General features: G+C 45.7%; 1 protein-coding gene across 1 annotated transcript in view; it reads left to right on the top strand.

Annotated features, from left to right (window-relative positions):
* The window catches only part of GOLGA5 (golgin A5), a 933,889-nt gene that overhangs the window by 624,382 nt on the left and 295,847 nt on the right, over positions 1 to 13,660 (top strand). The window lies entirely within an intron of this gene.

Here is a 13,660-nt window from a genome sequence, read left to right as displayed (position 1 = left end):
TAATGCCATAATAGTGTTCATAAATTCATACTTTTTCCAACATAAAATGCTGAACACCCAGTGTACAAAGTGAGGTACAACTACCTTCTGCAGGATGAACAGTACTATGCAAGGAATTTAGTTATTACATCCAATTCAAGGTTAAACTTGCACTGATTGTAAGTACCACATTTTGTGGTGCCATTTCTTAATCTGGTACTATAGTCTAGACAGCTTGATCTTTCAAGAATATGTTTAATGCTCTTAGCTCTTTTGTGAATAAACTCTTGTTCTATACCAACAATCTTTTTAATGTACTTATCACTTATAAAGATAGACCAGAATTGATTAACAATAATTTTTTGCACTTTTAGAGCCGGTATCATGTTGTATAGTCAAGGCTCTAGAGTATTTAGGCTTCATATCAGCTGGATGTTCCCTCGACCGTAAAGAAAAAGGTCCGGGGGAATCATTGACAGCCTTTGTATTCACATTATAAAAGTCAATGTTGTTTAGTAACAACCCTGTCCCCAGAAGTGGTAAAAATTTAGCTCTCCATCCCCAAAAAACTTTGTCACCAACACTTTTTCAAGGGCTTGGGGGATAATTCCTTTCAAGGAACATACACTCAAGTTTTAGTCTTTCATGATTAAACGCAACTTGGTCTGAAATCATCGTAGCTGAATGGATGAATTGCCCATGAACAAGACTTTTCTTTTTGGAAAAAGGATGGTGACTGTCAAAATGTAAGTAGCTATTCGAAAACATGGGATTACAGTACATGTTGGAGGAAGCTTCCACTTCCTTTCAAGATTGTAATGTCTAAAAAGTTCACTGAATTGTTACTAATTTGAGAAGTAAACTTCAGGAGAGAAGTGGTATGGTTAAGGTAGTGTACAAATCTAGTAGCCAAATCAGCAGGTCCAATCCACAAAATAAATGTCATCTAAAAATCGAAGGGAAAGTTTAATATGTTGGCAAAATTCAAAACTAAAACGTGTGGATTGCCAAGATGCCAAAACCAAGCTGGCGAAGATAGGGGCACATGCAGCCCCAATCGCCACTCCCTTAATTTGTTTGAAAATTTCACCTTCAAAGAATATGTAGCTATTGCTCAAAACTATTTACATGTAGTCAGTAACTAACCTTGCTTCCAGGGAAGACAGAAATTCAAAGTTTAATAATGCTTCATGGAATAACTCCAGAGTGTGAGGCCTTGTGGAATACACAAAAATAGATTGATAACATAGATTGATAACATCAATTGTTAAGAACAATAAGTCCTTGCCCCATGAGCTGGATGTTCATCCCCCCAAAAAGTCCCAAGAGTCCTTGAACATGTGTGCATGTTTAACTCTTGGACAGGTTTGAGCCTTTGTGACCCTTTGATCAGTCAGAATAGCAAACAAATATGTTTTTGAGCCAGCTGCTAACACTATCAGTCTAAAAGGTGGTTTAATTATATATGTTATATAGTCCAATCTCTCCTTCATTCTTACCCGTGGGTTTGGAGCCGAACTTTGGCTCCGACTCGGCCATACTCTAACTCAAAGTCTTCAATTGGCTCGTGGCTAAGAGGTATCCCATCATGCAACAGGTCTATTCCCCATATCTCGTTTGCTGCTCATTACGCTCGGATGTGGTCTCGCTTTTGGCCATGGCTAAGTATACGGTTTATAAACTTTTGACTTGTTGCTCAAAAAAGCTATTTTCATAGCTCTGTGTGTGTGGTAGTGGTGTTATACTGCCTTTCTTTTGCTTCTCTTGCTGTTTTTGTGGCCTTTTTGTTGGCCGGTTTAGTATCCCGTTCATTTCCTTTCTTCCCATGGGCTAGACCCGTTTCAGTTAGAGGACCTCGTCCTCCCCATTGTTTCTATGTGGTCTTTGGTTTGGTGATCCATTCTGTTAACTTATTAGTGTTGTTGTGTCTGGCTAGTGGTGCTGTCCTGCTTTTGTTTCTCTGGGCTAGGCCCGTTTAAGTTAGAGGACCTAGTCCACCATGTAGTCTTTTTCCTGCCAGTTACTAGGCCGTTTTTAATTAGAGGCTGTAGCTTCCCGTGCAGGGTTTAGTTGGGTCCTGTGTGTGTTCTCCTTTATTCAGCAGGTCCAAGGATTCTAAGGAAAACAGGCCTTCGGGCTTTAAAAAGGGTGTTGAATGGGTCCAGGGACGGAAATAGTGTGGGAAGAAATAGCCAGGGAATTGTTATGGCTAGGCTTGTATAGGCCCTAGGGCTGATAGCCTAGTACCAACCTATGAATGCAACAATAAAATGTCTTTGACTGATGGGCACTCCGTGTGCATGTACTGCTTGGGGGCTATTCACCTCCAAGAGTCCTGCTTGTTTTGTCATTCCTTCAGTCCCCATGTACTACAGGAGAGGAAGAACAAGCTCATTTTGAATGGATTGCTTAAACACTCCTTCGAGGAAGACTTGGCTAAGTCTTCCAGTGCCTTATCCTCTCCAGCTAAAAAGGACAAAAAGACTTCTAAGAAGCGCTTTCCAGCTCGGTCTGTTTCTTCGGAACCGCCAGAGAAAGTTGCTAGAACAACTTCTCCTTCTTCAGTTCCATTGCCTTCGGTGCCGACAGAAGATAGTGTCTTGACTATGTCTGTATTGGTGTTGGTCAAACTGATTTCGGTTTCAACCCACTCTGCTCCGAAGCCTATGGCCTCTTCATCCTTTGTTGATGTTCTTTCTGTTTCATTGTTGCAGTCATTACATTTGGGTAATCCTGCTGGCAGGATGCCCTCATTCGGCCTGAATTCCAAGTCTTGGGTCCTGCGTCGGCTGCTGTTACCCCTTCCCTGACATCCAGGTCGTCAGGGGAATAAAAGAAGCAGCCAACGCCATTTTCTTCAGTCTTTCTTGCCATGCGGTGCCCGAAGCAGAAGCAATTCGCAAGTGCCGGTCGGCCGACTCCTGAGATTTTCATGTTCGAATTTCAGATCCGAAGTCTTCAATAAAGCTAAGTACCCCGTTGGGGAAACTCTTTTCTTGCTCCAGACTGATGTCAGAAAAAGTAAATAATTGTATTTCTTGTGGAAAGCAAATACCTCATAAGGATTTTCATTCTTACTGTATTCCTTGCTTAGGCCCTGATCACAACGTTTCTGGTTGTCGGTTTTGTGCTAGATTTAACCAACGCACTATTAAGCGTCAGTATGATTTTGCTTTAAACTATTTTGGATGCCGGTTTAATTATCCGGAAATGTCGTCGGATAGCCATCCAACTACCGGAGTTAACAAAAAACGCAAAGAAAAGGAGAGAGAGAAACAACTAAGGCCCAAAACCGACGACTAAGCTTCTCCTAAGCCAGTCGCCGGTTCTCAGTGAGGTGCTTTCGCAGCCCCTGACGCCTGCTACTTTAGAGTCGCAGGCTGCTACCGACTCCCACGTGGAGTCGGCCGTGCCACTGGAAACTCAAGGTATTGGAGCCTCGGATACTATTCCCTCAGATGGGTCCGGAGCTGCTGAGCAGGCACTGGCTTCTGAGGATGTATTCAGACCAAAACATCTTTACATTAAACCGACTTCAGCTTCAAAGGCAAAGACTAAAGCACCTTCTAAAGCAAAGAAACAGACTCAGGAGCCACGTGGGCTGGCCTCTATGCCCAAAATACAGATGCTCAAAATGGCCGAAGACTTGATTACCTTGATCAGGGGTTCCCATCCCCCTCCTGATGAGGCCTAGGCAAGAGACTGACTTTGAATCTTCAGATCAGGTTTGCTTCTTCTGATTCCTCTTCTGATCAGGAATATTCTCTTCCTCCCATGAGGATTCTGATGCTGAAGAATCTATATCTTCAGCTTCTCCTCCAGAGGACTATTCTTTTGGGGAAACCTTGCATACCATGAGGGAGCATTTCCACTGGGAGAACCAAGATTTTTCATAATCTAAAAAGAGGCTCAGGGATTTCCTTCTGCAACCTCAACACAGGCCTCTAGCCATTCCACCTGTGTTAGACATTGTAGATGATGTGTTTTCGGAGTCTAGTCTTACCCCTGACTCCTTACCTCCAGCTCCTGTTAAGCTTGACAGATATTACAGGGTTCCTGACGCTCATAAATTTATTTTTAAAAACCCTGCTGCAGACCCAGAAACTGTTTCACAGGGTCCCAAAGGAGTTAAGGCGTCTGCTGCAAAAAACGCTACCCCCTCTGACAGAGATTCTAGGGCACTGGATAGATGGGGAAAAAAGGTTTACACATCTGCTACCTTGGCTATAAGGGCCTTAAACTGTCAGTTTCATATGCTCAAATATCAGCAACATGTCATGGCATTGCTTAAACAGAAAATGTTGTTAAACTCTGAATGTGCAGAAAACAAGGAAATGCAGGATTTATTGCATGCAGCTTAAAAAGTTGAAAAGCATACTTTGCAATGTGGTTTTGATTCTTTGGAGGCCTCCTGCAGGGCCGCAGTTACGGGTTCTGTAATTAGGAGGCATGCTTGGTTAAAGGAACAAAATCTGCCTGATCATGTCAAAGTTATATTATTAGATGCACCTTTACAGCATGATACTTTGGTGTTAAGGCAGAAGAGGTGTTAAAGAAAATGGAGGACAAAGCTAAATCTATGCAAACTGTCAAAGAATTTTTACAAGTACAGCCACCTAGGTTTAGTAGACACTGGCCTACAAAGAATTGGTCCTTTCCTGTGTCAGACAGACCTCAAAGGGGCAGATCCAGATGCCCTAGAGGCAGATCCCAGGTGCAAGGTTCATACAGGTCAAAGCAATGGGGTGCTTCTACCTCCAAAGTTGGAGAAGACAAATCTCAACCATACAGGAAACAGTTCCAATGACTTCTCCCTGCTGCACCAAGCACTTATCTCTTGGCAGCACCTTTAGGGGGAAAATTAGCACTTTTTTCTCAAAATTGGCATATTATAATCCAGGACAAGTGGGTTCTAAATATAGTGTCACAAGGCTACAAGTTCCATTTCCATACCCTGCCAAAGGCAAACGGCTGGCCAGATCTGCCAAAAAATCAATGGGCAGAGGCAGAAAAACAAGTCTCATCCCTCATGGACATGGGGGCCATTCAACAAGTACCAGAGCAAGAGCAGGGGCAAGGCTTTTACTCAAGACTGTTCTGGTACCCAGAAAGGACAAGGCCTGGTGACCAATACTGGACCTATCTATTCTGAACACATTTCTGGATATACCAAAATTCAAAATGTTGACTTTGCAGCAGCTTCTGCCCATGCTGGGCAAGAACGCTTGGCTTGTGACTTTAGACCTAAAAGAGGCATACGTGCATGTCCCAATCAGACAATCTTGCAGAAGATACCTCAGATTCAAGGCTGGCTCAATGCATTACCAATTCTCTGCACTGCCCTTTGGCTTATCTACTGTGCCCAAGGTCTTTACAAAGTGCCTGGCACCAGTAATTGCATTCTGCAGACAAAGAGCAATACAAATATATCCTTACTTGGACGACTGTCTAATTCAAGCAGAGAACAAGGACATCAGATTATGCCTGGGGGGCCCACATGGCAGGAAGATGCATTCAGGGCACATGGTCCTCAAACCAAATGCATCTACATATCAATCAAAAAGAGATGCTAGTTGTTCAAAATGCCCTGACAGTCTACAAGGACCTACTTCATCCGGGACAACTACTGATAAAGGCAGACAACACCACGGTCATGTGGTATATAAACAAGCAGGGTGGCACACATTCTTACCCCCTTTGCAGACTAGCCATGACTTTGTGGGACACAGCATTGACTTACCAAGTACATCTGCAGGCACAATTCCTGCCAGGAAAGGAAAATACTCTGGCAGACGAACTAAGCAGAAACCTCATGGATCCCCACGAGTGGCAGCTGGATCCACAAGTCTTCAGCATGATAACAAGGAAATGGGGATGCCCGAACATAGATCTATTTGCCTCCCATCACAACTACCAACTAAAAAGATTCTGCACAAGGACTTATCACAGACAAGCATGGAAAGTGGACGCCCTATCTTTCAGCTGGAAAAACCTATCAGCATATGCCTTTCCCTCACTGCCTCTCCTCCCCAAGGTACTCCTAAAGGTCAGACAGGAGAAGCCAAAGATGATACTGATTGCCCCAGACTGGCCCCACCAGTACTGGTATCCAATCCTAAGGAACTTGTCGCAATGCCCAGCTTGGGCCTTACCTCAAATACCTCATCTACTGTCCCAGCAAAACAATCAGATCCTGCACAGCCAACTCAGGACTTTAAACCTGGCAGCATGGTGGATAATGTAGTCATACAAAACACACCTCTCAGTAAAGCTGTGATGGATGTCATTTTGGAAGCCAGAAGGCCTAGTACTGGAAAATCTTATGCTGGAAAATGGAAGAGATTCTGTGCTTGGAACCAGGCACAAGGAACTGATACAGCTGTACCAAATATTCCTCAGATTTTGCAATACTTAACTGAGGCGCTGGACAAAGGACTGTCCTTTTCATCAATTAAAATTCATGCCTCTGCCATTTTGGCTCATTACAATGCAGAGCCACCAGTCTTTTCCCATCCTTTATTAAAGCAGTACCTCAGAGGAGCCCAAAATTTAAGGCCTCCAAGGAGATCACCAATACCTGCATGGGACCTCAACTATGTCTTGGAAAAACTCACCCTACCTCCTTTTGAGCCAGCTGCTACTGCTGATATAAAGTTTTTATCTTGGAAAATAGCTCTGCTTCTAGCAATAACTTCTGCAAAACGAGTTTCAGAGCTACAGGCACTCATGGCTGTGGACCATTTTATCTTTTTTTATCCAGACAGGGTTTCTCTGAGGACAAACCCAACATTTATGCCTAAGGTGGTTTCCAGTGTGGCTCTTAACCAAACTATTCATCTGCCAACTTTTTATCCACATCCACAGAACAAGGGGGAGAGAATCCTGCATTCTTTGGACATACACAGACAGCTTAGATTCTACTTGGACAGAACCAAAGTTTTCAGGAAGACAGAGCAATTGCTATTGGCATATGCTGCAGGATCACAAGGAAAGGCTGCCTCAAAGCAGACTATTTCAAAGTGGATAGGCCACTGCATTCATTTCTGCTAGCATTAGGCCACATTCAACCAGAGCTGCAGCCACTTCAGCAGCCTTTCTCAGGGGAGTACCAACCAAAGACATTTTAGAGGCTGCTACTTGGAGTTCAGTGCACACCTTTACAAAGCACTATCATCTGCCACTCTACTCTAAATCCGGGGCAGGCTTTGCCACTGCAGTTCTGTAGGGCCTCAAAGCCACTCCTAATGCTGTTTAGCTCCAGCCTCCCAACCATAGCTTTGGGACTCTACCCAAATGTAATGACTGCAACAGTGAAACACGAAGAACATAGTACAGTTGTGTAGACTTACCATAAATGTAGATGTTCGAGCGCATTCACTGTTGCAGTCCAGGTTACCCACCCGCTGTCCCCCTTTTTTCTGCTGGAACTTATCTTTCCTTCTCTGGTTTATACAACCAACGTGGTGTATTTGCTTGTAGATGAAGGTAAAGTTTATATTGGTGCATGTATTTTTATATATATATAAATTTTGGCTACCCTTTTAGGGGGCACCTGACATCTGGGGCAAGAAAAACTGAAGAAAATGGCATCTGATGCTTTTTTTATACCCCTGATGACCTGACGTCAGGGAAAGGGCAACAGCAGCTGATGCAGGACCCAAGACTTTGGAATTCAGGCCGACTGAGGGCAACCTGCCAGCAGGATTACCCAAATGTAATGACTGCAACAGTGAATACACTCGAACATCTAAATTTATGGTAAGTGTACACAAATGTACTTTCCTCCTCTGAGCCTTTCTCAGCCTTCGGAGCCAGAGTTGTCGGTTCTGTTGGGTGCCGTTAGGTCGGTTCCAGTAGCCTCGCCTGGCCTCTCAGTTTTGATTTCCGCTCCGACCCCATCGGCTCCATCCATGGGGTTGAGGGTTCACGGTTCTCCGGTCGGACCTGAGGGGGAGGGCTTGGATCGATCTTCATCGGTTCCGTGCCTTCCTCTCGGTGCTTCGATTCGAGTGAGCTTGGACTCGACATCTGCTTCGAACCTCATTTCCTCGGCGCCGGGGACTACTACTGTATCCTCTACAGTTAGTTGTCCTTCGGAGCCGGGGGGGGGGGGGGGATCAGCCTTCGAGGTTATGAGGAGCATGCTGGCCATGTCGTCAGCTGCATCCTATGGTATCAATACTCTTCCCCCTCCAGCACCTGTGTCACTTTCGGATCACCCTCTATACCTGGACAGTGGAGATCCAAAGCCTCAGAATACCACCATGAGTGGTCCCCAACTTTCTGACGTCTCCCCAGAGTTTCTGCCTGAGGAGCCCACCAGAAAGAGATTGTGTAAGAGGAAACACCTCGACTCCCCGGATGAGTCTCTCATGTCGGACACCGACCTCAAGGAGTCAGAGGGGTCCCCCAGGTAGTCTTCTGAATATATCTCTTTTTCAGATATCCTTGAGATCTTGAAGCAAAGAGACGACTGGCCCTCCAAATCCCCTTCTGATGAGGAGTTGGTGTTCCTGAAGGCTTTCGGGTCTCAACCCTCCGCCTCTTGGGTTTCTCCCCCTTTCGATGAGCTGCTAGATCTTGACTGTCGAAAGGTGTGGGAAACTCCTGACACTGTGGAACCGGTCCCTAGGAGACCCAATAAGTTTTTGTCCACCCCCACTGACAAGGAATATCTAATAAAAAGCTTTCCAGTAGATGCCATTGTGGTGGCAGCAGCCACCAAGAAGGAATTTGCTGAAACTTCGTCTACCGTCCATCTGCCTAACAAGGAGTCCCGGGCTATGGACAGGTATGGGACGCGTGCGTTTACCTCAGCGGTCTTTACACTGCGGTCACTGAACTACTTGATGCATTTTACAAGGCTCCAGAGAGATCTCCTAAAAGAGCTAGGAGATTCTCTACAGGGTAACATTTCTGATGCCGTGGCACAGAAGATCAATGCACAGATGTCTACCCTAAATTCCCTTACCAACTCCTCCATGAGGCTTATCTCATACACAGCAGACGGAGTGAGTAGGTCAGCGGGTACCGGAGTCTGTCTTGGGAGGCACTCCTGAATGTACTTGTGCAATTTCGCAGAGGCCTTCAAGTCTACATTCACCAATGCCCCCTTTGATGGTTCATTGTTCGGAACCAAGGTGAAGGACACTCTCACTAGGTGCGAGCAGGAAGGAAAAACCTTGTCTGCCGTGGGAGTCCGTTTTTCCATGCCTTCTAGACCTTACCCTAAGGGCCAGAAGGGTGGGAAAATGTGGTTCAGGACATCACAGAGGTTTTTTCAGGACACATAAAGTGATTCCCCCTCCAGAAGCAAGGGAGGGGGTGGAAATTCAGGTAGACGCCACCCTAGAGGCAGAGGAGGCCCGCGTAACCAGGGGGACCATGATTTTTTTCGTTGTTCTCCCTACCAGCGCTCCTAAAGGGAGGGCCAACTGTGCGTCTCTGGAGCCGGTCGGATGTCACATTTCTTTATTCCCAGAAGCCTGGCAAGACGTCACCCAAGACGAGTAGATATTAAAGATAATTTCCAGAGGTTATCATATTCCCTTCTCTTCTCCTCCCCTGACAGCCAAGAGAATCACAGACGTTCCACCCAGTCACAGGGATTCCACAACTTTAGAAATAAAAAAGTTGCTTTCAAAGAGAGCCATCCAGCCTGTCCCCGCAGACCAAGTAGAATTAGGGACTTACTCAAGATTCTTTTTGGTGCCGAAAAGAGCAGGGGACCTGACACCCATCTTGGATCTCAGCCGATTGAACCTTCATGTACAAAAGTCCAAGTTCCGCATGGTCACCTTACAGTCAATACTCCCTCTGTTAGGGAAATATGTGTGGATGTGCTCCATCGACTTCAAAGATTCTTACTACCATATCAAGATGGACAGGGCATCGAGAAGATATCTACGCTTCCGGCTGGGAGCCAGTCATTTTCAGTTTCGCGCTCTGCCTTTTGGTCTCACCACAGCCCCCAAGGTGTTCACCAAATGCATGGCAGTGGTAACGGCTCACTTGAGATGTCAGGGATTCCAAGTGTTTCCGTACCTGGACGACTGGCTCCTTTCTGCCACCACCAGGCATCTACTGTTACAGACCAGGGATGCCACCATTACTCTCTGCCAAAGGTTAGGAATTACTCTAAATTGGAAAAAAATCTGCTTTGTTGCCCTCGCAGAGTTTCACTTTTATCGGTGCCGAACTAGATATGGTGCTCATGAGGACCTTCTTACCCGAAGAGAGAATTCAGGCTCTACAACAGCAGGTTCTACACCTTACTACCATTGAGGAAGGTCAAGGCAAAAGTGGTCCTCAAGTTATTAGGGACCATGGCTGCCGCGATCATGCTAATTCCCCTTGCCAGACTACACATGAGGGTTCTTCAGTGGCTGTTTTTCACCCAATGGTCACAACAGCATCTTCCACTCTCCCATTCTGTTCTGATTATGGACATGTGCAAGCAGGATCTACGCTGGTGGCTTCAGGCCAGCAATCTCAACGTGGGCAAGCCTTTTGTTCCATCTTCTCCAGTTGCCACGGTGACCACGGATGCCTCCCAGATGGGGTGGGGGGGCATTATCTCAGCAGGACAGTCCAAGGCACGTGGCAGGATCATGAGACCCATTTGCATATCAATGTCTTGGAGATGAGAGCAGTGTTATTAGAGTTGCAAGCACTTCAAAGCTCTCTCCCTCTAGGGACAATTGCAATCCACTCAGACAATATGTCAGTGGTATGGTATCTGAACAAACTGGGAGGAACCAATTCATACCCCCTTTGCAGAGAGGCACTTTGAGTTTGGCAGTGGGCGGTGTCTTCCCAATGCTTTCTAGTTGCAACGCATATACCGGGGAAGTCCAACATGATTACTGACAGGCTAAGCAGAGCTATCCTAATGCCTCATGAGTGGTCCCTGAACAATTATGTTGCGGAGAAGATATTCCACAGATGGGGGTCAGCCTTGCTGTGATCTATTTGCCAGCCCCCTCAATGCCAAATGCAGCAGCTACTTCACCCTTATCCCCCTGGAGGGGGAGACACCCAGAGATGCTCTAGTTCACGATTGGCCCTCCGGTCTTCTCTATGCCTTTCTACCATTACCTCTGATATCAAAGGTCATTCAGAAAGCACAGTCTTTGGGAAGCAAAATGATCCTCATTGCCCCACACTGGCCTCGTCAGATTTGGTTTCCCTTCCTTCAACCCTGTCTAATGGACAAGCCCTGGATTCTGGACCCAGCTCCAGATCTGCTGACTCATATGTCAGGACAGTTTCATCCCTCCATCCAGACCCTCAAGTTGACAGCTTGGCTGCTCCAGTTCCGTCCTTAGTCAGGCTTCATGATTTTTCCCCGGAAGTGGTCCATATTCTATCATCTTCCCACAAGCCTTCTACCAGGAAGATTTATTCCAGTAAGTGGAAGAGATTTTTTATTTGGGCCCATGAGAGACATATTGATCCTTATACAGCACCTATTTTAGGTTCATAGGTAGGTACTAGGCTATCGGCCCTAGGGCCCATACAAGCCTAGCCAAAAAATGTACCCTGGCTTTCGCCACCCAAGAAAATTATTTTCCTATGCCCCTGTCGAGCAGAGCCACAGAAGTGATCCCCGGGGTGAATTTCCCATTTCCCATCCAATTATCAAGATTTTTCTTGAAGAGTGCTAATGAGGGGCTCTGTTTGACATAGATAGGTAGTCTGTTCCAGAGTATGGGAAGTCTCTGGGACAGGAATCTATCCCTCCAGCATGTTCTGTTTATTGTGGTGACAAGGTTAAGGTCCCTAGAGCGTGTAGCTCGGAGGGACTGGGATTGCTTTAAGTGGAGCATGTCCAACAGCTCTGGGTTTGATATAGCTTTGTATGTTAGACAGAGATCGCCCCTGAGTAGGCGATATGCGATGGAGTAAAGCTGTAGTTTTTTGAGACGGTCTGCATAGGGCATCTGTTTGAGGCCGGTAATCCTCTTTGTGAGGTATTTCTGTGGTCTTTCCAGTTGTTGTAGATGTCTTGTGAGGTACATACCAAAAGGGGCGTTGTACTCTATAATGGGTCTAATGAGTGATGAGTAGAGGGGAACAATGACCTTTTTTTCTGGATAAGAATTCTTTTGTGATGAGATGAGCCACGTAGAAGGATTTCCTGACCACTGTGGCGATGTGATTATCAAAGGAGAGACTACTGTCCACCTGTGTCCCAAGGTTTCTTATCACATTTTCGGCATTAAGTAGACTACCAGCTATGTGGTAGTTCATGGGTACAGAGTTTTTACCAAAGGGGATGACAATACACTTTTTGGCATTTAGCTTCAGGCCATGGCTTTGACACCAGGAATCTGTCTCAGTGAGGCCCTTTTGTAGTTTGTCCACATCGTTAGGAGTTTCGATTATGGCTCCTAGTTTGCAGTCATCTGCAAACTTTGTTAGCCAAAGATCTTCTGTGTTGGCCTGCACTTCAGAGAAGTAGATACCAAACAGGAGAGGACCCAGGACTGAACCCTGTGGTAGTCCACTTGTCACTGGTCTGATGTCAGATTTGGAATCCGCTACTTTCACAGTGTGGGTTCTGTCCGTGAGCCAGTTGGCAACCCATCTTATGACATAGGGATTTATACCTAGTTTAGTGAGCTTATCTATAATTCCAGAGTGGGGGATGGTGTCGAAAGCCTTGGCGAGATCTAGATAAGCTGTGTGAACCATTTTACCATCATCTATGGCTTTGGTGACTGCTTCAAAGAAGTCAATCAGGTTTAGGAGACATGATCTGCCTTTTACAATTCCAAACTGAGTAGGGTCCAGAGTTTGGAAATTACCAATGTCTTTGTTTACGAGTTCCATGATGATACGTTCCATGGCCTTGCAGACCAGGCTCGTCAGGCTAATGGGGCGGTAGTTCCCGGGGTCCGTCATGGCTCCCCCTTTGTGGAGTGGGATAACTGTCACGGTGCGCCATTCAGTGGGTACAAAGCCTGAGGTGAGGCTATGATTGAACATGGTACTTAGGTAGGGTGCCAGTTCATTCTGTAGTTCGTGTAGAATGCAGCCTGGGATATTGTTAGGTCCCATGGATGCTGTGTTCTTGGCTTTGGAGAGTGTGTTTTTTACCTGTGCAGCCGTGATTATAGGAACTTTGCATTCTTCCGGTATAGAGATGGGCCCTCTAGGGGTGAGAGGGGGGTAAAGTTAGCACTGAACCTATCTGCTAGGATGTTGGCAATATCAGTTGGTTCTGTATATTTAGTGCCATTATGCTGTAACTCAGAGCAGATCTGAGTGTTCCCATTTAGATTCTTGACATAGCTATAGAATGCTTTGTGGTTGTCTTTAGAGTCAGTGGCAATTTTGTTTTCGTAACTAGCTTTGGAGGATTTTATGAGGGATCTCAGCTTCTTACTGAGGTTGACCAGGGAGTTCCTGTAGTCATGGGATTTTACTCTTTTTTGCAACAGTTTCTTTCTTCTGTTGTAGAGTTTGTTTATGGCAGAGGACCACCAGATTGGCTTCCTTTTTTTGGAGGATAACATCTTGGTTCTATTAGGGATAGCATGATCCATGCACTCGTGTAAGTGCTTATAAAGTGCCTTTGTGTAGGATTCGGCAGTCATACCTCTATTGTCCGTCTGCATGGGTGTCATGAAGTTTGCCACTTCTGTCTTAAGAAGTGTGAAGTTGGCTTTTGAGAAGT

The sequence above is a fragment of the Protopterus annectens genome, chromosome 6.part0 (genome assembly GCF_019279795.1).
Source record: "Protopterus annectens isolate FY-2018-M chromosome 6.part0, PAN1.0, whole genome shotgun sequence".
Taxonomy (NCBI): Eukaryota; Metazoa; Chordata; order Ceratodontiformes; family Protopteridae; genus Protopterus; species Protopterus annectens.
This window is presented reverse-complemented; position numbering and strand designations above follow the sequence as displayed.